Raw genomic sequence first — 22,587 nt, 5'->3', positions numbered from 1 at the left:
TCGTCCAAAATCGACCAAAAAAATAGTTTATTTGAAAACTGTCAAACAGGAAAACAAGGATGGAATATGCGAGGTGTAATCATTGATGGTTGACACCTTTTTAAACAAGACTAAATGATGTGGTCGCTTCAATACAATATTTCACAGTTTTTGTTGCCAGGTACTTTATGGAGGAAGAGGTAAGCCTCCCATGGCTCTGGAGAAGAGGCCGTCCTTCTCTTCAGCGTGACCAGCAGCAGGAGGACATTTGAGTAGTTTACAGGTATTAACAGATATTTGTCAGGTCTTGGTTCTCAGACCTTTTTTTTTTACGCCAAGGGATACTTTTAAGAAGTACTGCATCAGGGCTCTGCACACCACGTCGTTGTTATACAGCATCATGTCACAAGCTATTTCCAATGTCCTCGGATGAACCTAAGTATATATGTTTTCCTACGGGGAGGACAGCAAACACACACACACACACACACACACACACACACACACACACACACACACACACACACACACAGGGAGGACGTGAAGACAGGCCACAGTACTAACAGGGAGCCGTAGCAGCTGCTGAAGACAATTACCACCTAAAGCAGTAAAGGGTACGCTTGTACCCTGAAGGATTAAAAAATAGCCGTGCACCTGGAGAGTTGCCAGTTTGAAATCCTCACGCTGCCAGAGATGCTCCGGGAGGAGGAAATAAATGACTGGTGCTTTTTTTTTGTTTGTGCAGCACACAATAAAAATTAAGCTTTAGGATGGATTGGACCTACTGTGAAATTTGATTGGGATGAATGGACCTGGATGTTCTTTCTCTTCGTCCCCAATCTCTTTTAATTTACTGGTTTTGTGGAGGATATGGTTCTCATCATTAATCAGCAAGACAAATGAATCCCCAGCTGCCTCGGAGGGAGAGAGTGCAAGAAACAGAGGGAGAGAGAGAGAGACAGAGAGGAAGGAAGGAGTGGGGTGTATAAAGCAAGTCTCCTTTGATTAATTCACCTTGGTCTAGAGGACGTGGCTCTCGAGATCGATTAGGTTGATATTCAGGATTGTCATGTATTGTGCTAAATGTCAATAAATAAGAGGCAAGATCATTCAAAATGCTTCATTATATCGGGTGCTGCCTCAAACTTCTTGCATTTAGCAGAACCAATTAATAATGTCCCACTGCAATTACAATCGTTTGCAAAGTGCTAATTATCTTATAGAAGTTGTGCTTTTGGAGTGGTGTTGGGAAAAGCCATCAGTCACAAAATCAATGAACAAAGGAAACATTCAGCGCTGCATGCGGCGTTTGAGCAGATGACAATCACTGCTTCCTGCTGGAGGTTTCACTGAAGTCCCAGTTTGAAGGCATTTTGAAGGGGGAACTGAAAATAGTAATAATACTCCCCAAAGTCGTCATTCGCATCTTTTGACATTTTTTTTTTTTGTCAGCATGCTCTTTTAGATGTTAAATCCTGTGTGTGGAGGAGCTGCCCCTGACAGACCTTTTCGTCATGCGGTTCCTCGGATGACCACCGGGAGGCCCTCTAGCACCTGGCCCGCAGCTTATATCTGCACTCAGTCCGGGCTCTGACAGGCGGAATTAGGGTTGCAACATTTGAACCTGAAATTTGCATTTTTCTAAGATAACGTGGCTGTAGTGCTAGAAGACAATGCACATTGTCCAAAATCATAAATCCTCTTCTCTTTTTAGGAAAGACAGAATGACACTAACAGCGTATCCAGTCGGCTCATCTAACAGCTCGAGGGTTATCCAGCCCTATCAATAAAAGGATCAATGTAAGCTTAGAAAGACAAATATACTGACATATATTACTAGAAATACATATGAAAAGCCTTTCTGAATGTCTCCTGGTGTTAGAAGACCACACGTGGAATTTGTCCTGCGGCTGAAACGAAGACCAGCCAGGAAAGATGGAGAAATAAAAAAGGTTTAAAACTAAGAGAGCTACCGTCATTAATGAAATGTGTTATTTCAAATCATTTACAGGAAGATAGACAGCGCGACGTTTTCTTAATTAAATGAGTTAAAACGACGTAGAGAATATTTTCAATCTTCACAGCATATCCTTATTTGAATTATTTACATATTTAGCTTTTTGGCACAAATGCAATATTTCTAGAGGGCAAACAAAACAAAACACAGAATGGCTTGTTAAAATACAGAAAATACATTTTTCATGGGGACCACGACCAATACGAGGTAAAGAGAACATCTTAGGTGACAATGAAAGCAGCATCCTGCGAGGGCTCGACTCGTGGCGTACATGGGTTCGCTTTAGGGGGATAAATGAGTGCAAGTTATCGACCTTGTTGCGGCGGCGTCGCCGTTGTCCGGAACCCATTCATCCAATCACGCTAATGCGCGCAGCCCCATCTGCTAAAACACGATGGATGCGGACAACGGCATCAACGCAGCAGTCATCTCAGGCCCGCTGCCAAGCGCTCAGCGACCTCGGGACGACCCGACAGGGCCGACCCCGCTTCCGGAGTCACGGCCCTGTCTTTAGGCTTACAGGTCCCTTGCCCCCCCTCCCTTTTAACACCACAAGCATGGCCTCGGGGGTTCCTCCCCGCACCCATAAAAGGTCCCTCTTAACATGGCTGGCTGGCTTGGTGGTGAAGGAGGCACAAGGTTCTTCACAGGCTGGTATTACACCCACAGATGCATAAAACCCACAGGCAAAAGGAACCAGGGATTAAACATGAGGAAGCCTTGAATGACATGGAGCTTACAGACCAAGACCTCTCGATTTGGGGGGAGACGCGCAAAGTCATTACGTCCATTTGTGGGGTGTATGTATGTGTTTGGGCTCTGCTATGACGTTTGCTAGTTCCAGCATTTTCATCCTGGGCCAGTGAACAATTTATATGACCAAATATATGCAAAACTAACACTTCACAACTAATTTAAAAATAAACACTATGTTCTGGTTTATTGACAAGCTAATAAAACCGAACTGAACCAAACCATTCCACCTCTGATGGTACAACAGAGCAGACATCAACCATCAGTGGGGACATCCAATAGAAAGCATGCGAAATAAATTTTTCATTAACAAGATCAATTGAGTGCCGTTTATCTGTGAAGTATAAAATAAACATGAAAATAGTCAAAATGACCCACTGAGCACAAATTGCAGTTGAAGAAAAAAAAAAAACAATAACAAGTGCTGAATGACAAATGGCAATTTTCTGCTGCAGTCAACAAACAAAGGTGATGTTTTAGAAGTAAGTGGTCGAGGTTCTGATTTCACAAATAACAACTCAGACGGAGTCACGGCTGGAAGATATTACAGTATTTTGTATGACGTATTTCATAGAAAATAAGTAGGTGTTTTCATTGGCCAATTGAGAAAAAGAACGATGAATTTAAAAATAAAGAAGAAATAAGAATCAGCAAGAGCAGCAGGTCAGAACTTTCATTCGGACATTTTTGGGGAAAATACGCTTATTCACCTTCTGTGTTTTAATGACGACCTTTTTTCTCTCGGTGGAAGTCCCGTGTCCATCCACACCGACCCTGATCAGACCGCATCTCTCTAACCGCTTCCCTTGCATCCAATGGTTCCCTGAAAGAGTCCCGCTGGCTGATTGCATACAGCATACAGGACGAGTAGCCTAATTGTCGGGGCGTCGTCGCCGGCGACCTGGTTTCCTGAGTGCCCTTAAGGTTTGGCCCATTACCACGAGGGCTCAGGGGTCTGCTCCCTCCTACAGTACAAATCTCACAATCGATAAATCATTCATAATCACCTCCGCTTCGCCTTATTGATATCGGGCAATGGTGGTTTTCTAATCTCAATGGCCTCTGGGTAGGTGCTAAACAGTCGACCCGAGAGTAATGCGTGAGCGGTAACAAGGACAGAGGTCGTTAGATCGTGATCAGAAGACGGGCCGGGCCTGCACTGAGGGTAATTATAAGGCGGCTGCCCCACACATGTAATGGCTAAATACTATATTATTCATCGGCGGGTAATGCAGCTTTGACCTTTTGAGCTCGCAAGGTTAACACGTGAAGACAAAGACTGCGTCGCTGACCTTTTCCTTTTCTGTAGACAAAACACGGCAAAGCGATGGTACTCAGGCTCCCGCTAAGTGCCGCGTGTAATGGAGTCAGACTGCAGCGAATAGAATTTATTTCAATGTAAGGTGTTGGAGGATATTGAATAATGAGTCCAGAACAGCCCCGACTAGCTCGTACATCACGCATAAACTCAGAAGTATATATTTTCCATGAGTGATAGCTTGCCTCGAGCCTTCACGTTCTAATCAATAGCGGTATCACCTTTACTTATTTAAGGTGTTGGCTCATTATGTACAGCCCCTTGAGGTATAATAAGCGCCTGAGGTGAAAATGTAATTAAAAAGATAATATCTTCCTCTACCCGAGTCGTCAACTGAATACTGAATATTACAGGTGTATCCGTGTCTAAAGTAAAGCCGAAACCTGCGTACATGAAACATGAAAGAAACACAGCTCTCCCCACACCAGTCCAATCCTCCCTGTTTGGATCAATAACGCTAGATCCATTTATTGAAGATGTTCGTTAAAACGTTTCACTGCACTCACAGGGCAAGCGAAGCGGAGAGCGCTGTCGAATTTATTCCAGCTTTCTCGTTGCACCGCAAGGTATCGCCCCGTGTTTGTGTTAATTAGCAGGGCTTTTTCGTACTGCTGGCTCACACTGGTTTATGCATCTCATAATGATTTCCTGACACCAGGTCGAGTGTGAACTGACAAAGGAGGTAGAGGGCAAATATACACACTAAGTGACATATTTCAGTGCCCGGTTCTCCCCTCGCTTTGTCTCCACCTCAGTGGAGATACACTCGTGATATAATCAGCGACCTTTGTTGGGCCTCTGTAGGTGGATTCGTGGGGCCTTCTGAAAGCAGGTTGAGGTGCAACTGCATTCTTTACAGAGCGGGATTATGACAATTCTCACAAGTCCGTCGCTACTCTCTTATAACAGTTCCTCCCGGTGCAACCTGTGTCCTATGACACCCTCCTCCCCACCCCACCGCCCCCCCCCCGATGGTGGCGGAGACACGTTCAAAGTTCTCTGTGACTCTGTGATTAGCTTCTTTTTTTTTTTTTTTTTTGCTGCCACAGCGTCAAACCTGAACGCTCTATGCTGCAACAGGTGCAACCTCTTGCTGCTGTCCATAATAAACCGTTTCATGAGCACATCCTGAGCCTATATTCCCCAGGGGAGGGGAGGGGGGGGGGGTGTATGTGGGAGCGCCGTTATCCTTACTGTGCAGTGATGAAATCACAGCTTGAAGGCCAAATATCACCACGTTGACACATGATAACAGCGCGTGAGCGGACGGAGCGGTTCATTGGATCTACACCAGGCGTTTATTAAAGCACCGCAAATGTTCAAATCTCAACAGCGGCAGAGAACTTTGTATCTCTTACAATCCATTGGACTCGATTCTGGTAAAAATGGTTCACTGTACTAGGGACAATCAGAGACTATTCCGCGTTGGACAATTGTTGAGCCTCACTACATTAGTGTGTTTTAATTGTGCCCATTCCGCTCAATGCCATTGGTAGAAGCCCAGGTGGGAAAAGGCTTTTACATAAAATAAATAATACCAACACTGATTATTTTGGACATTAATATCTTTTCTTTTTTATTAAGACAAGAACTCTTCATCGTTTTGTAAAAATGTCTATTTATGAACCAATACAAAATGTGTATGGGAATGTGGTTCTCCTTTTCTCCATTAATACACATTAACATTTCCCAAGAACAGCAGAGAGACAAAAAGAATCAATCCTAAAACAATGACTGGTGACACAATCAAAACTGTTCGGGAATCATAAGTGCTTCCAAAGGCGGTGGTTTGTCGTACAGCCACAACAAGTTTCTGGTCCTGCTTCATTCCAATAAACAGTGTACTCTTTATGACCTATGTCAACACAAAGCAATACTTAAACACATATTTTACAGTGCACCAAATATTAAGAAAAATACAGAAAACATGTACAACATATATGCAAAATACCGCCAATTTTCCTTCTTGGGTCTAAAACAATGGGTTGCACTTGATTGGATGAGGATGCATTGCTCTCATGTCATTGGTGGGGCCTGGACTTTGCATTCTACCTGAGATGCAGTCACGTTGGTCAGCAACGCATGAAACCAGAGACAGGACACTATCAAAAGATTTTAATGTGGAGAAAACTACACCAGTTACACTGTAAGACCATTTTTACTTTACCGGGCATTTAGAAAATACAGTTATACATACAGTAACCTAAAATATCATCCTGCTATTTATTTCAAATTGAGACTGATTTTCAATGCTCATCAATGTTGAATATATTTAAACCTACTTGAATGATATTTTTATGTTTTGCGCATGGTACTTTCTCTACTGGAACTTTGGGAGAGCAAAATGACATTCGGAGAAACACCCTCCTGCCGTCCCAACGCACAACAGATTTAATGTGCACAAACAAAATATCAATGCACCAGCCTCAACGGAAAAGACAATACTCAGTTCTATTCCTTTATTGGCAAGTACATATTTTGAAGTCTGATTTAAATGGAAGCTACCACATGTCACTCAAGCGAAATAGTGCTCACTGTTAAATACAAACTGCACACCCTCCTGCAGATGAAGTGGCCTCTGCTCTGTGATTCATAAAGCAACAATAACAAGTCAGTTAATAGTTTTATCAGACACCAGACTGTAAAACATCAAACCTAATTTTAACCATTCCCCACCCCCACCCGTCCACGTAACAAACACAAAACAGTGTCATCAGCATACAGTGTTAACCTAGTGGTAATTCCTATGTGAGTACAGAACTTTTAAATTACTTCAAATCTTAACAGAAGAATGGACAGTTGCAGAGCGTTGAACGCGTCATGTTGGATCCTTGTATGCGAACATCGCTGCCGTAGCGCCCGTTTACAACCGCCACGACACGGGAGAAGCTAAACGCACACCCCCACGCAGCCCTGCGACTGTCTTCAGCCTCCTATTCAGAAATGCTCAGGATGGGGAAATGTGTGCAATGCACCTCACAAGCACCTTCTCAACTCCCCTTTGACAACTTGCTCACTTATAAAATCGTGTTTCTGTATAACTAAACTGCGTTCTCAATTGTGTCTCGTGGGAAACACATTTTCTCCTGGATTATGGCCGGAGTTGGTCGTTAAATTTGGCCCAACACCATGGTTTGGATTCACTCCACAAGTGGTTTTCAATTCTGTCTACGTATTGAATCCGGGATTCAGGAAGTAACTCAAACAGACTACATGAGAGTAAATGTTGTAAGTGGCTCATTGGTTACTTTAGGAGACAAACATTACTTGATGAGTTCTTGCACAAGCTACATATTATACAGCAATGTAGAACAATTTCATTTTGCAACACACCCATTTGGTGTATAATTAGGTTACTTTGTGTGGGGGTGTTTCTAGGTCGATGTGATGCCACTAACCAGCCTTTAGTAGAACGATCTCCAGAAAACATTTTTTTTTAATGATTAATATAATTTTTTAAAAGAATCTTGCTTTAATCTCTATGGATTTAATATAAAACATATTTGTTTGTCTTTCACACAACATTCTCTTGGGTGGGAGTCCTGCGTTGACCCACCTCTCCCCTACAGACGCCAAAACACAAACACAATCCTGGAGTAAATACGTAATTGAGAATGCAGTTTCGTTGTATTGGAACAGATTTTTTAGGATACAAGGGTGCTTTGAAACAGCCCCCAAAACCACAATCTCAATATGGAGAGACTGAATGCTGTCTTCATGCACGACTATGATATATTAAAGCTATAACATCGTTAATGTGTTGCAATCTTAGCTGCACCAACAGAAAGTCCAACTAAATGTGTTAACATGGCAAAAAAAGTATTGAATCTTGGATACGAGAGTTCACACAGCGAGCGGCGGCGTCGCATCAATCAAAACCGCGTACGTTTGATGAGTGGCGTCGACGTGTGTCGCACTCTTTTCAGGAAACGTTGCAGACACTCTTGGCAAACCCCCGAGAGTTTGTGCAGGCGTCATTGCTCGTTTTGGAATTGACACCACCTAGACCTCCACCTCAATCTTCCCACAGCTGATGTAACAGAGTAAAGGCTCATTAGGCAAGCCGCTTGCTGTATGAACACATAATGATGACAAACAATGCCACGAATAGACCCTTATTGCCATGTTAAGAAGCCAGGACGTTAATGTAACCCACGGATTACCACCCTAGAGCAACGACGTGTGTGTTACGTTCAGTTACTAACAATTAATTACTTTTGGCATTCCTTAGTGCTCCCCAGCTGGCACAGCAAAACAGATCCCCATTCAGTTTCGGAAGGTGATGCATAAAGCCAGATAGAAAATAATGAGTTGTAGCACGTCCGCACATGCAAACATATTACCAATTGTTTACACACTCAAGCTGCTGCATGAAAGAAAAAAAATATAGTTTAAGAAGGTGGATGGAAGCGGAAAGACTGGACTGTCTTTCACAGCAAACTCAGTTTGAAGACATATTCTTCCATTTTGACCAAACGAGTGTCACAGAATAATATCCACCAAGAGACTCCATCGCAATTCTATTAAGTTGTAAAAAATATTTCTCAGTAAGGATTAGTGTACAATACAGCTGTGATTCCATTGGCTTGATTTACATGGGATAGTGTGTCTATGAGTTAACATGAGGAGGTGTTGTTTGTGCAGCTTATGTGTCCCTAAAACCAATTGAAATGTGTTTTAAAGAGGCCCTTTTCTCTTTTCGGGTAAAGTTATGTACAATACAGCATCGTTTGTCGTCTGCCGGATGGCCAACATTAATAGCAAATATTTTTTTTCAACAGCCTTTTATTATCGAGGCATTTTGACTGAGAGGCTGCCAAAACCAATTTTAAAACAATTTACATTTTCTTACTTTCCCATTTGTAAGAAAAAATATTCTGAAGCGAGAGCAGATGGAATTCAATTGAATCACATCATTACAACTCAATAAAGGCTAGTGGGAAAACAGAGCTTCCATCCAGACTAATAGAAGAAAAGAAATACTGAACAGACAAAGAAATCCAAATAATGAAATAGCAGAAGGAAAATAATGCACTGCTTCTCTTTACTAAGAAAGGTATTTTTTAAGAGGCAGTAGTACGTCTGCTTTGAAGAGCAAAGTGAAGTTTGCAAAACATGAATTTAAAATTTTGAATTGCCTCAATGGAATAATTTGATATGATCCCTTGCTTCCCTTCTATTTGATTATGTTTTGAATGTGGGTATGTTCAGGGCTGGGGGGGGGAGGAGGGGGGGGGGGGGGGGCAGGGAGCGCATACACAGTACATTAAACCTGTTTCTCATTTATGTTCTTTGTACAATGATATGTAAAGCATTCCATGCATTTTTGGAGCTGTCAGAACTTTAGGGGGAAGCGAAGGAGAGGGGAGTAATGGCTTGAGACAAATCACAGTATACAGGAAAGAGTTTTTGTTATGTATGCAGCAGAGGACGCGTGTGTGCAGACACATTTGGGGGGAAATGAATAAAGAGGCTGCGTAATTTTACCCTCAAACAAAAACAAAAAAAAAGCCAACAGCGCATCGATGATGTCGAGTGGGAAAGATGAAACGTGGAAACAAGGGGGAGGGGGGGGGGGGGGGGCAACAAAGTTATGCAAATGAGGATCAACACAAATCCAAAGTACGGATAGAACAAGGCACAGAATTTTCTGCAAATGGTTGAACTAAATGAAACTCGTACCAGCAGTTAGGGAGGTGTCGAAATGGTGAAGCTCTCTACCGTGATTTCTGGCAACGTGTTGCGCAGCTTTCCCACCCGCGACCCCATCCCACTTTACCGAAACCCCCCCCCCCCCCCCCCATTTTTTTGTCCTTTTTTTGATTTTGATTTTTGATTTTTTTTCCCCCACACACAAAACATTCCATCTACATCTGCAGACTAGACTAAACAACGGCTTAAAACCAGGCCTTCTTCAATAAAACCTCTCTCTTCTACTTCCTAAACCCTCGACTCTGACTAAAAGTGATGCTGAACCAACTGAAATCCCATTCTCCCCCTCCCCCCCCCCTCCCTCCCTCCCTACCCCCCTCCTGCCCCCGGGCCCCATAGGACACCTCGTTGTCCCAAAGAGGACCCCAGAGGGAGGGGGTCCTGTTTGAATTAGATGTAGTACTCTTTCTTTTCGTCCGAGTTGGTGTGGCCCCCCTCCGCGTTGATGATGGCCGTGTCGGCGTCCGCGGCGTCGTCCGCTCCTTTGGCTTCGTGCGTGAAGTAGGTACCTGGGGGGGGGGGGGGGGGGGGGATGAAGGACAGAGTCACGGACCGGGTAATGGCCTGCTGCGTGGATGATACAAAAGATTAAAATGTGCCTCTGCGTCCCTCGGCACCTAATTATGTAAATCCTTTCTCCACGTGGCCATTCACACAAACGTTAACACCGGCAGGCTGTAATATTCAGATTATACATCATTTCCCCTCCTTTTCATTCAAATTGGCACATGAAAATCAGGGTTTTTGAAAGGATCTTGAGTGTGTGGAGGAGCATGGCTCACACCTTCAAATTAACCTTGTCAAGTTCAGAGGAGGAACTAGGGAGCCCCTTAAAACTGAATGTACAAGATGTGTTCACATCCTATCACAGTGGAGGTTTATCATGAAGGCAACATTCCAGATCGAAGGAGAATGGGCTCTTCAAACGAGGGGGAAAAAAACAACAGGGATGCTTACCTGGAATGTGTTGAGATTGTAATTTAAAGCCAAATCCTATTTATTTTTTTTCAATTAGATGTTTGATTGAATTTAATGCGTTCACCACAAAAGAAGGACACCTATTGACTTTGCAATGCGATTGTTTTCATGCTGAGGGACAATTAGTGTCCTTAGACACAAAACCATCAAGTTCAATTGTGTGACTATTGCTGGAGAGTTTAAATATAACATTCGTACAAGTAGAAAAAACACATATGCTTTTGATTACTGCGTCTATAATTTAATTCCTCAGTATCTCTTTTCTATTTTATTTTGTACAAGTCATGCTGCTTGTTGATTTTATGTCAGTCCCTTTAATCCACGTGAAGATGGACTGTTTGGTTTTTATTCTCCAAACTGTTTGTACATCGTGTTTCTCCAAACACAGAGACGCATCTGCCAGGTGGCTGTTAGTCAAACTCAAACAGTCACCCGCCCACCTCTGGCTTCCTACAGTAACAAGGCCGCATGTACGTTTGACTGTTAACCAGTTTGCTGCCGCGTGCGTCTCCATGGCGATTGGTGCTCGCCTTCTCGTGCCCCAGCATGCACTGCCCGTGCTGGCAGGTCACCTACCCACCTTTGTGTCTCGCGAAGTAGCGCCCCAAGACGATGAGTAGACAGAGCATGGCGAAGACGACCACGGCCACCACTCCCCCAATCACCGCGTGGTCCACGGCTCTGGGCGCCCCTTCTCCGGCTCGTGAATCTGAAGGCAAAGGGGGGGGGGGGGGGGATATACAATTGATTCAAAATATTTTGCCACTAGGAACAGAAATGAAAGTGCAGTGTCAGTTTCGCTTCCTGTTGGGTTGAAGAGGACCGCTGTGATTCCCTGAATGCGGCGTACACTTAAAACTCCGAAACTTTCTCCGACCCCGGGGCACGACCCTCTAGTAGCAGGTAATGCGCAAAGTGAGTTTGAGGGCCTTATTTGAAGCCCGCTTCGAGCAGCCCCTCGGGACCCGGGAGCTGCGGCTCGCCGCACCGGCGACCCGGAGAAGAAACAGTTCCAATGTGGCCGAGACCTTCTCGAGGACTGCTTACCCTCCAGAGTTCCATCATCGCCGTAGACACACATATTCAGGTGTGGGTTCTTTTGGACCCGTACGGACCGGTTGTTGTTCTCAGTGAATAAACACGTCGAGTTCTTGGACTTTATCCATTCATTTGGGGTTCCATTAAAGGAATTAAAGGGAAACGCGTCTTCTTTCGGTATCTTTCGTTTGCCGGTGAGAAGTCGCAATCCTGGGACCCGCTTCGCTCCGTTTTATCAAGCCGACATTTTAATAACCACTCTGCAAAATTGCCACGATGATAAGACGATAACAGTTTGGTTTTGCCTACCAGGAGTTGATTAAACTGAGCGGGACAGGAGTGACGATGTTCTTGCAGGGCGCGGGGGGGGGGGGGGGGGGGGCAAATCACTCGGGGACAGATTTACTAAGAAGAAGGCGTTGCGTAGATGTGGCGCTGCAATTTTCATTGGGCTTGCTGCAGCGATCTGTGTGTATTCAGCGCCTGATTTACTAAGGCAGCAGCAGCTCATTACGCAGCGGGCTCCTGGTTGCTGCCCTCCAGACACACTCTGAAGGAGAGCTCATTACCGTTACTCAGAATGAAGTTAGGATTCCATAATCTCACTCCGTTGAGCCTAATTTCTTCATATCTGTATCTAATGATCAGTTATTAGGGGACGGCCAGGCGGTTGGATCTGTGAGGCGCGTCTCGCCCACACAAAGGTGGAGCCGTGGTTCGGTGTTGATCCGGCCGTAAACCAAGAGAGATCTACCCGAAGTCTCAAATCAAACCACGTGAGCTGAGGTTTTAGAAAGCTGTGATTTCCACCACAAAATTCACCGCAGCAACAACAGACGTTTGGGACGTAATCCTGCCCAAAGGTTTGAACGGATGTATTACTCCCCCGTGGCTCAGGTGAACGCCATTCCGAGCGAGATCCACCTCCGTTAAGACGTCTCCTCTTAATGACGTGTGCAATCCGCCCCTCAAATGTACCGATGCCGCAGGACTGCAGGAAAAATGCCATCAGTCTAAATAAACAAACATCCGGAGACGAATCTCTGAGGCAAACGTGTACACAACAAGTACTCACTAAATGGAAATGTTGGATGATGTTTTTTTAAAGCCTCAAATTATATTGAGGAAGCCCCGGCGGGGACCGGACCACACGCCCCTGGAACTCTTGCTGTGTGAAAGCGATTGATCAAGTGTAGAGATCCGTGACAACCCAAAGTTAATATCCGCTCGTGGATGTGGTTCGCCCTTCTCGGCACAGAGGAAGAGCACATTTTTTCCATCACCGGCCGATGTGTGTTGCAGCAAAATGAATGGGAGGGGGCGGGGGTGAAGGTGCAGGTGGTGGAGAGAGGATAACTTACTCGGCTTAAGTGTTGCATCGAGATGTGACCCGGAATTAATTTGCCATCCGCCCAGCACTCTATCTTATCTAATATAATGTGTACATTACTAATGCATTTTTTGTGCTTTCAGCTTATTAAGGGACCATTACACCAAACCCTTAACCTTCACTTCCCAGATAATGTCTTTTTTAAAGACAAGAAAACAGGGATTGCCAGAAAAAAGTCGGAAAACTGAACACCAGCCAGCTCTTAGCAATCCGATCACGTGGGGGGGGGGGGGGGGGGGGGGGGAACCATCAGCCCCCACAATCCATTAGCTACTCACTAAAAAACCCCAACACACGCTTCTCCAGCCTAGTTCTACACTCAAGGGATTTGCTGAGTGAGCTCCAGGAGGAAAAAAAAAGAAGCAGCAGCGGACCACAATTTATTAACGAATAACAGAAAGAGAGAGAAACATCATGGATAACATCAGCTACCACCCACCTCTACAACCTGAAGGAATTAAAGAGGGAGGTGGGGGAGGCAGATCAGCGCCACATGTCAAACTCAACAAAACATTACCTGAGGGATCTAATAGGTTATTTTGACTTCAGATTTTTTTTTTTTTTTGTGCTGGGCAGATTCAATTAAACTGAGCAGGAATGCCTCTGACATCCAATTCGCCCTTGTCAGGCCGCTAAAGCTGTGCTTTAACACACTTCCCTATTACGATGTCAATGTGGACCGTTGCTTTTGGCGAAGCGGGGGGAGTGTGTGCCTGGTGCGTGCCGTGCGAGTGGTGGGGGTAGCTTGGACGGTTGCAGTAAACGATTCACACACGGACGAGGAGGGAGGAGAACATTAAAGTGTCCACGACAAGTCCATATATAAGTCTACATCGTATCACGCCTTCCTTTATTCCATTGTAAACCTGTGAGCTGGAACAGCCATTTCAAGCCTGACCAGTAAGATAGCTGCTGGCCTGTTGGTGGTGCCAGAGGGACCTCATCTTATTCTGAAAGAGCCTGAGAGTACACGTCCTCTTACTCTGAAAGTGTCTGGGAGTACACGTCCTCTTACTCCGAAAGAGCTCGCGGGTAGACGTCTTTTTACTTTGAAAGAGCCTGGGAGTACACGTCCTCTTACTCTGAAAGAGCTCGCGGGTAGACGTCCTCTTACTCTGAAAGAGCTTGCGGGTACACGTCCTCTTACTCTGAAAGATCCTGAGAGTACATGTCCTCTTACTCTGAAAGAGCCTGAGAGTACATGTCCTCTTACTCTGAAAGAGCCTGAGAGTACAACGTCCTCTTACTCTGAAAGAGCTTGCGGGTACACGTCCTCTTACTCTGAAAGAGCCTGGTAGTACATGTCCTCTTACTCTAAAAGAGCCCTCTTATTCTGAAAGAGCCTGAGAGTACATGTCCTCTTACTCTAAAAGAGCTTGAGGGTACATGTCCTCTAACTCTGAAAGAGCCCGAGAGTACACGTCCTCTTACACGGAACACGGAAATCACCCCCCCCCCCCCGGAGGTTGCTTTAAGGTTTGAGGTCCTCGGAGCGCCCCCAGGACCTTACCCGGGGAATCTTGTCATTTCTCCTTTTCCGCTCCTTGATTCCTTTCCTCTTCTCCTCGGCATTGTGCACTTAGCTGCTGGAAGAGCGCCGCACACCAAGGCCGAGTTCTAACCGCAGCGGCCTGGGTTTGATCCCCCCCCTCTCCTTTGCCTTTGAGCTATTACAACCCGATAAAGCAGAAATGCCAAAAGATATCTTAAACAAAGAGTAACTGCTCGAGTCTGACAGGCTCCTCCAGCTCTTCATTGAAGTTGTGTGATGCTGACGGTGAGAGGAACATTCAAAGTCAATGCATCTTTTTTTCATGACCATTCGCTCAAAAAGAAATATCGTACATGTCGTACGCATCATTTCAAACCCACTTCACCGGAATTCGGCCTGACATATTTGTTATCTCTGGGATCTCCGCTAGAATTTAAAGTTAAGTTCAGTGTGTTTGAACGGGGTTGAGCTTTCCAAATACTTGGCAAGGTGTCTTCTTCTTAAAGACGAGAGACGGGGGGGGGGGGGGAAGAGGCGAAAATATGGTACAATTTACAGGAATCCTCTTTGGGGAGCGTGAATATCCATCATTCGATGGGTGCGTGGAGGTCAGTAAAGGACTGTCAGACCAAACCATCGATCATCACTGAAGGCACAGAGGTAGTGAATGAAAATTTAATTAAAAAATTTAAAGGATAATTCACGATTTAATACCAGTCGGGTAATAATAACTTCTGCACTTAAATGCTGAGATCTGTGAACTTCTCACTTGGTTGGTTATCATCTGTCATAACAATCTAAAGAAAGTGAGTTGTGATAAAGCAAAATGATCCTTTAGCTTTACTGTCAGGTCCTATTTGTGGTGATGTTTGTTTAGTCCATTTGCCTTTTAACTGTCTTACTGTTTGTCAATATGCTGGGTGAGGTCTGAGCTCAGTTTCAGAAATGAAGAAATTGTTATTTTTCTCTAAGAAAACTAAGATCAATTTCTCTATGTATTTGTCACAGGAGGATTTCTGAGGTCAATGTTCATGAAGCGTGTTTGTATTGTTTCCTACTGTAGATTTAATGTGTTTTCATCCCTGGCAGCATTACTTGAGGCCCCATTTTCTCTTCCCTAGTTGTTTCGCAATAACATCTTCTTCAAGGTGGATTTGATTTTTATTTTTCTAACCCGATGAAATCATTCAATCACTCAGCACACACACACACACACAAGTGAGGACAAAAGTTCCACATGCTCGCTGGATCCAGACCTCTGCAGGTATTTTATGCTGCGGCAACGACACGCCCGACGGAGTTAAGTGAAGTTGAGAAGAAAGATGGTCTTCCTGTTGAATATATGCTGGTTTTTCCCCTTCTGAAAACTGGCCACTGCAACCCGAGCCTCAGCTGTATGTAGTCAAAACTGCGTCCTATCACATAGTATTAAACAATAAAGTTGCACAAGAGCGAGTTCTGTTGAAAAGATGCATTATAATTTTGCCTTCGGGTGGGAGCTGGGATCTGCGAGTTTTCCCCCAATGCACCTGAACACATCTCGTCCCAAAAACACTGTACCTAAAAGATCAATAAGATCAATGTTCTTGCGAACATATTCTCAGCCTTGAGGAAGTCAGCAGTCGTCTTTTTCACGTTTGACCGACCGAGGGACAACTTGTAAAGTACTGAGGACTTCTTTTTGGGATGGGATTCTTGTTTTTATCAACTTCTCTTTCAAAGCTCATTGAGCTCATTTTCATCAGAAAAACAGCTTTTTGGTGAAGCAGTCATAAGATGATCATCTTTGGTGCACTATTTTAGGCGTTTTTTTTCCCCCTAAGAACTAGGGTTCAACATTAAAAGTGTGTGATGGAGCGACAAAGCCGAAGACTTCTGTCACAATCAAACAAACAAACAAAAAATAAAAAATAGGTGTTGTCTGGGCTGCATTTTTTGAAAGAGCCCTGTTTGTAAAGCACGAGAAGTGTCTGGGTGACAGCTGCAGAGCATGTGCCGTCAGTCTGTCGGAGCAGGCATCCCATAAGAAGCAATTTGCATGTCATATCGGTGCGTATCAATTATGAGCAATTACTGTCACCTCTTGAAATACAGTTTGTGTTATTATCTCGCAAGAGTCAAAATTGCATGGGTCATTGTTTTAACAATCCAAGAAGTGCACTTTCGAGGCAATTTGAGTTATTGCCTTTGCTCGAGAGTCTCTTCTGTCGCGGCGATTAAGCTCTGAGACGTATGTGATGAGACTGAAAACATATCCGGACATTAATGCGCATCACAAAGAAACCACGCAGCTGTCTGAGCAGCATGACTCTGGACGCTCCTCCACCTTCAAATCCAGAGACACTTTTGTTCCGACTGAAGAAGGTCTCAGAATTGTGAATATATAAAATACATAAGTTTTAGCTTTTTTTTTCCCCTCCACATTGCAAAATTTGTGGAATAACTTTTTGTCTGGGGACCCAGTGCAAAGCAAATCTGTGGGATGTAAAAAGATGGGCATAACCACATTGGTGGATTTTATTGTCACTGTTGATCACAAACAAAAGCGTTGCTTTCATTTCTGAAAACCACATGAAGGCCCTTCAAAATAAAAGTCTCACAACGTTTTCCACACTGCGTTAATTTTTGTCGGGACTGCGGACACACAGCTCGGTCTCTCCTCTAACATCTTCCCAAAACATGATTATTCACAGCCGGGCACCAAACAAAGCGTCCACGGGGCTAAACAAACCACGCAGGAGTCAATCCAGAGCGGTCATTTTTGCGGCGGGGGGGATGGCTCACCTTTAGGGAGTATCTTATTTTCACCAGGCATGTTGACGGAGGCCTCAATTGAGACAGAGGAGATCTCCTAATTGGATCTCCTAATCTGCTAATTAAGCACGGGTGATTCCACTGGTGTGACCGTGCTGCCTGCGGACAGAAGATCAGGAACACGGCGGCGGCGATGCAGGTGGAGTGTCATAGGAGTGCGTGCGCGCCTGTCAAGATCCACTTCCACCCACCCCCCCCGCCCCCTCCCACCCCACAGCGCTCTCGGTCAAAGAGTGAATGTAATTAAAGTCGCAATGAGCCTTTCCATTGAACCTATTCCCGGCGTACATACAGAGTGACTTGGCCTTGGATTTATTGAGTCTTTTTTGATGTGTCAAGAAGCATTTCACGTAAAAAAAAAAAAAAAAAAAAAGAAGACAAAAAAAACAAGTCGCTACAGGGTCAGACGAAGTTGAAATTGAAATGAGGATTTTTTACGATTCATCAGGCAGTTCTGGCTTTGCCTGATCCACGGTTTTAAATAGTGGAGTCATTTATTTCAAGGCCTAAAAAATAAATTAAAAAAACACTGCTCGACGTTCCCGACCTGATGACGTGTGAATAAAAAAAAAAAGAGCGCATATAAGTTTGGAGGGCTTTGGAGAAGCAGACGCACTAAATGCTCCTCGAGCCAGTCGAGCCACAAAAGCGATGGAACGTACATTTCCCATGATGCAACAGACAGCTTTTCCACACGTACTCCCAGATGATCATTAGGCTCACTTCATGTGTAACTTTCTGATCGTGGCAGGGGGGGGGGGGGGGCGGGGGATATAAAGTAGCACGGGAAGGGGGGGGGGGGGGGACATCCCTCTGTCAGAGGACCGGCGGTTAGACCCCTGTCCGTGGCGATGTGACCTTGGCAAAGACACTCCACCACAAAATTGCGTCCGCGTGCGAGTGTCCGTGTGAAGTGGTGAACGCGTTGAGCTTTGAGTGGTCCGAAGCAACACGAGGAGTCCATTTACCGTCGCACCCTTTCATTACAGTTGCCTGGAGTGTCTTTTGGATGCTTTTCTACGCAGGTTAGACAAAGCAAACGGGACAGTGGCTCGTCATTCCATTTTTCATTCTATAAATATTTCTTCCTTTGCATCAAAATGACAGTTATAATTAACGGTTGCAGCGAGTATTATTAGTAGTACTCAATGTTCATTTTCACTCGTGGGCCTGCATTGAACATCTTAGTTAAATACACTATACATACAGTTCAGTGCATGCATTTAATGATTTTTGGGGTGCAAACAACACAGTTATGAGAAGGAAAACTAATGTCCCGACTCTTCACCAATAGAGAACAATCTCACCTTGCACCTTTTTTTTTTTTTTTCTTCTTCTTCTTTTTCTTCTCCCGATGGAGCTATTCATCATTTATCTAATCACTTTCGGTATTCATGCAAAATGTAATATAATTATGGCCTGTAACTGTTCTCGGGATATTAAGTCGTATCCGGGCCCCGGCGAGCTCAATAAACACCTTCAGATGATGGCTTTTAGTGGTCTCCGGAGTGACTTATCCCAACACATCGAGGACTCTCCGCGGCTCCCGAGGCCAAATGAGTTTGCGGCTCGTTCCAGAGATGCACATCAGTCCCGTTAATGGGGGTCGGTGTTGGGGAAATAAATAAAGAAGTAAAACCCCCCCCCCCCGGGTGGAGTTTTTCTCCATCCGCCAGACGGCCCTTTCTTCTCTCGAGCGTGATTATCAAACCCCTCCAACTGCTCCTCCTCCCGTCCCGCTGCCGCCGAGGCGCCTCCAGCTCATTCCACCCGCAGAAGAACTCCCCGGGATTTGTGCCCGTGGGCGTGAGGAGGGGGGGGGGGGGGCACGTGCCCCGTTGGTCGCTGGTTGGTGCTTCGGTGTTGAGCGGTTTTTTTTTTCGCCCTTACACCGGACATCTATGGATTCCCTTGTGTTATAAAACGAGACTTTAACAGAGATAAGGTCAAAATGACCGACATGATAATTGGCCGCACATCTGTGATAAAAGAAAAAAACGCCGCGGCGCCACTCGCTCATGAAATCGTTAAACTGCGTTTTCGAGCGACACAAAGAAAAAACAATCTCGTCAAGGTCAAAGGGGCAGAAATGGACGGCATTGATTAAATTGACTCTCCGAGTCAAGCCCTGTCCCTCCTCCCGCGCTCTCGGGTCTGCCGATAACAATAACAGAGAACTGTGTGCGTCCCGGTGTTTGTGAGACAGAATGGTATCAGTGAAATTACATCGGGGGCTTTGTGTGGATCTGTGTACTCAGCGGAGACATCTGAAGGAACGGTGCCAAAGACAGAGGGGCCAATCCTGGAAAAAAAAAAAAAAAAGAGCCCGAGACAATGGCTTCATTTGCATACGGGCCGTAAACAGGCTGTGGCTCGTTATGCGGTCAAGGTCGCACGCAGAGGTCATCCGTCCACACAGAGGTTTCATATCGCTCCTCACAGGCTCAATAAATCCACAAATAAAAGAAGATGTCGCAACAGAGTTGCTTTCAGGTTGAAAAAAAACAAACACCGTAAACGATTCATTTTAAAACTCTATTAAAACCTTTTTTAGCTTTAATCATGTTGCAACAAACAAGTTGCAGACAAAGAAGCATTCGATTCAAACCCTAAGGTGTCGTTTTAGTTTCTTGTTCTAAACACATTAAATGTGTTTCTTTTGCACCACAATTCAAAGTGTGACAAGAGCCTCGTATTCCTCGTACGAGGCTCTCGTCATTCTCGCCTTTCAGGAGCAGTTGTCGTGGCACAAGTTGGTCCCGGGTGCAGCGCCGCTGAGCAAAGCTGAGCGAGAAGGGAAATTTGAGGCCAGTTTACATCGATGCTTTTTGGAAAAAGAGAAAGGAAAAAATCTCCTGTTTCCCATCAGAGCTGCGAACCGTGTGGGTTTTGTATTTAAACATAGAAAAAATCCGCCAATAGCCGCGATGTTAGCGTCCCGCAAGATAAGAGACCAGAGCCTCGGGAGGAAGCATTAGCGGAGAAGGAAATAGGGAGGAAGGGGCAGCTCTTAGCTGCAGCCGATTAATAATCAATTCCAATTTCCTCTCAGGTGTGATTCTCATTCTTTTGGAAGATGTGCAAAAGTTTTTTTTTCGTTTCTCTGCCCCGCTGTCCTTCATGCTGCCAATGGCCAAGCCAAGCTAAAAAATAAAAAAACAGTTCAACTTTCTCCAATTAAAGTTGCAAAACTTTTGCTGCTGTCATGACAACACGGAACCTAAATGCAAATTATAATAAGAGCATTAAAAGGCATAAAAGGTGCAGGTAATACGCCTCGGGATTTTGCAAAATACGCTGGAGTAACAACTCCAGCCTCGAGTGTGTCCGCCCGCTTGGAGCTCAGTGTGCTAACCACATTATGAGCATTATTAATGAACACATTAATGCAGTGGGTTCACCACTTCAGTGCAGAATGCAGGGACATTTGCACGGACGGTCGCGGTCTCCACACATGGCGGGCGATCCCCCTCCAGGGAAGATTGTGATGACTGATTATTTATTATTTTTTACCAACAAAAAAAAACACCCGACATTAAGTGGTAGTCCAGCTACGGCAGCGCTCACAGGCGCCGGTGCAACAGCTTTGTATTTGGATTCGAGTCGGCTGAAATGCAATAAAAACAAAAAAGAGCGGTATGATGTTTTCATGGAGGATTGATTTAAGGATTAAACGCCCAGACAGTTCAGCATGAAACGTATTGCCGTTCCGTGGTAATCAGAACTGTCCTCATATCAGATTTCCATTATATGATTATCGTGGACAAGAATGTCAGGATGCAATTTCATCCAATAAATTAAATATAAATACTTTTTTTTAATGTTAAAAGCCAGAATCACTTTAGTCGTTGTGTCTTTTTTTTCCAGGGAGACAAATTACAATCAAATTAAGAGGTAAGGAAGGCGGAAAGAGGTTGTAACCTTAACTGTGTGTGTATATATATATATATAGTTGAAAGGTTGTACTTTCTAATTTAATCGAATGAGAAAATGTGTCCAAACTTTTGACTGATACTATATATTTATATATTTCATGTGGACACCAAATTGTGTGACTACAACAAATGAGGAACAAAAACCACATTTGCCACTTGTTGACCTGACGTTAAAAACCGTTTAACTTTGCTGTACGGACTAATTAAAAAGTCACAGGCCGCGTCAATCTCACCACGTGACGGCCAGACGCAACCTTAGAGGTTCACTAAACCCGTCGCCCTGCCACTCTCGGTTTGAGTCGAAAACTAATTAATGCAGCATATGTGCCTCATTTGAACGGAGCCCCCCCGAAGGCCCCAAACACCAAACCATCCGTCTCCGTGCGCGCCCTCAGAGGAGAGGCCCCGCGGCGGCCATGGCGTGGAATCGCTGCTTTTGTCGCCTGCCGTGACTCGATGGCGGCCCTTCTTTTCTCTTCTAAAGTGACGGTCAGACTGGTTTCCAGTGGACACGGAGAACGAGTCGTGCAGTATTCCATACTGGAATGTTAAGGGTCCATCTGTGCCCTTCTGAATGAATGACCAAACAAATCTCTCTTTCTTTTCCTTCGCGTATTTCTTGGGACGCGAGAAATAAACCTCCTCTTTTCACTCTCTTTATGGCATCGAGTCTCAGCAGGGAACGTCGTGTGTTGATATTTTCTAGTGCAGGTTATTCGTACTGCAAATGTTTGACAGCACCTTTTTAAAAAAAAAAAGCAAATATTTTTTTTATGCAACTGTACGTCGGGTTGGGTATTTTGTGAGGAAAATAAAAATGGCCCCCGTGAGGCTCAATGGAGCAGCGCTGGATTAGTGGTCCCAACGTGAATGTTTAAGACATCAGAGGATCTTCTCTCCCCCCCCTAAAAAAAAGTTTCAATCATCGCACTGATGCCCCCGGCTGTATCAAAAAGAAAGAGCGGACCCTCCCGCTGTGTTCCTTCCACCTCCCCAATGTGTCAGGCACTGAGTGACGGAGGCCTCTGACAGTCAGCCCGGCCCCCAGATCGCCTGCGAGGAGGGGGGCGCCGTCTGGAATGCGGCCAGACGTTTTAAAAAAACCCGGAGTCTTCCCCGAGTCGTGTATGCGTGGAGGAGATGACTCTCTGAGACGCGCTC

At 44.8% G+C, this 22,587-nt stretch overlaps 1 non-coding gene across 2 annotated transcripts in view; it reads right to left on the bottom strand.

Moving 5' to 3' along the window:
• Positions 1-10,087: 10,087 nt before the first annotated feature.
• Positions 10,088-22,587, bottom strand: part of LOC119215107 (uncharacterized) — a 30,425-nt gene continuing 17,925 nt past the window's right edge. For both annotated transcript variants that reach the window (XR_009942509.1, XR_009942508.1), the window contains 2 exons: positions 11,338-11,466; positions 10,088-10,288 (listed from right to left, as the gene is read on the bottom strand). This is a non-coding gene — a transcript (uncharacterized LOC119215107). The remainder of the gene's footprint in view (positions 10,289-11,337; positions 11,467-22,587) is intronic.

The sequence above is a fragment of the Pungitius pungitius genome, chromosome 16 (genome assembly GCF_949316345.1).
Source record: "Pungitius pungitius chromosome 16, fPunPun2.1, whole genome shotgun sequence".
Lineage (NCBI taxonomy): Eukaryota > Metazoa > Chordata > Actinopteri > Perciformes > Gasterosteidae > Pungitius > Pungitius pungitius.
Note: the sequence above shows the minus strand (reverse complement) of the source record. Positions and strands in the feature narration are given on the sequence as shown.